The sequence below is a fragment of the Hyla sarda genome, chromosome 1 (genome assembly GCF_029499605.1).
Source record: "Hyla sarda isolate aHylSar1 chromosome 1, aHylSar1.hap1, whole genome shotgun sequence".
Classification (NCBI taxonomy): Eukaryota; Metazoa; Chordata; class Amphibia; order Anura; family Hylidae; genus Hyla; species Hyla sarda.
In genome coordinates, this window is record NC_079189.1 from 404,382,648 (window position 1) to 404,384,596 (window position 1,949).

General features: G+C 38.3%; 1 pseudogene; it reads left to right on the plus strand.

Moving 5' to 3' along the window:
* Window positions 1-340: 340 nt before the first annotated feature.
* On the plus strand, window positions 341-1,452 carry LOC130368529 (olfactory receptor 6M1-like; annotated as a pseudogene).
* Window positions 1,453-1,949: the final 497 nt, after the last annotated feature.

Below are 1,949 nucleotides of genomic sequence, written 5' to 3' on the forward strand. Positions count from 1 at the left end.
TGTGGGGGTTGGCTATGCCCCCTCAATGCAAGTTATGGGAGGGGAGCCCCCTCCCATAGACTTGCATTGAGGATGTGTGGCCGTAATGTCACAAGGGGGCGTGGTTGACCCCTGCAGCACAAAAACATCGTTCTGAACATTTAGTTCCATGCTGGCATGTGGAGTATCCCTTTAAAAGAACATGTCAGTTTCTAGCTTTAATCAGTATAAATGAACTAGGTGATACACAATTCACTGTTGCCCATTAATGAAGTAATGTAGCTCGCTAATCTACAAATGCATCAATGACGAAATTAACCCTTACCCCACCATACTTTATCATGTTTACAGGACGAAGATAATGGAAAATCAGAGCAGTGGGACACACTTTCTCTTAGTTGGGTTTCCTATCTCTGTATAGCTCCAGTTTTTTCTTTTTGTGGTTCTCTTTTCATTCTATCTATTGACTATGACCGCTAATGTTGCAATCATTAGCTTGGTCCGTGTAGACACTAGACTTCATACTCCTATGTATTATCTTCTTAGCCAGCTGTCTTTCCTTGAGATCTGGTATACCTCATCCATTGCACCAAATCTCTTGACTAATTTGGCTGGCTGGAAAACCATTTCATTTTCTGGCTGCCTCTCACAAATGTATTTTTACTTATCTTTGGGTTCCACAGAGTTATTCCTCCTCGGAGTGATGGCCATTGATCGTTACTTGGCTATATGCAACCATCATGAATCATTCCATCATGAATGGTCAAGTATGCCTGACTACCATATTTGGAGTCGGGAAGGAATTTTTACCTCTAGTATGAGTTTTTTTTTGCCTTCCTCTGGATCAACTCAGTAGGGACTCATTAGGGATATAGGTTGAACTTGATGGACTCTGGTCTTTTTTCATGATCTATGCTACTATGTTACTTATGTATACAGGCTACTGCAGCTTGCTGGTTTGTTGCTTTCCTGTCTATATTTTTTCTAGTACTCCTTATATCTCGCTTGACGTTTTGCCAACCGGCCATCATCAACCACTTCTTCTGTGACATCCCACCTATTCTCAGGCTTTCATGTGAAGATACCTTTCTAGAAGAAATTATAGTCTTCTTTTTTGCTTGCAGCATCATTCTCACCTCATTGCTTTTCACTATTGTATCTTATGTGTATATCCTCTCTAATATTTTTAAAATACCATCCACTAAGGGACGGCAAAAAGCTTTCTCCACATGTGTCTCGCATTTCACAGTGGTAACTATTCTCTATGGCACAGTCATATTCATTTATGTTCGCCCTAGTGTGTCCTACCCAATGGATGTCAACAAGTTCATGGGTGTTTTCAACACTGTGGTGACTCCTCTATTGAACCCTTTTATATATTTCCTACGTAACAAAGAAGTAAAAGACGCTCTGAGGAAAGTGATAAACACAAAGCGTTCACAAATAGATAGCACAATCTTTATTCCTAAGTGACTGCGGACAAACATTGTGAAGGACTAAAAAAAAAAACGATTTACCGAAGACAAAGTACTGTATTATTCCCCTAAAAGTTAATGGGCCATAAGTAGGAACACTTCAAACGTAAAATATGGCATAAAATTGTCCATTACTATTTCACCTTCCTAGTATTTCTTTGTATCAGTGTAATACAAACCGTCCAAATAATGTGCAATGAAAAATACAAAAAATGTAATATGTAAATATTGTGCAAAAGGATCAAAAGAACTTACTAATAACCATTACCGCTCAATATTTTTGTCAATGAATCCGACAGTGATACATCAATTTTCTTCAGCAATGACGGTACAAATTTCACAAAACAATCTAAATGCGGATACCGATCAGTTACAAAAAAACTTCTCCCTTGTTAGATGTGAAACAGACTATCAAAAAAGTATATAAAATGCAAAATAAATGTGAAAGGCATGTCCATGTTTTTTTTTTGTTGCAAGTTGCACCAGAAGCGTGCG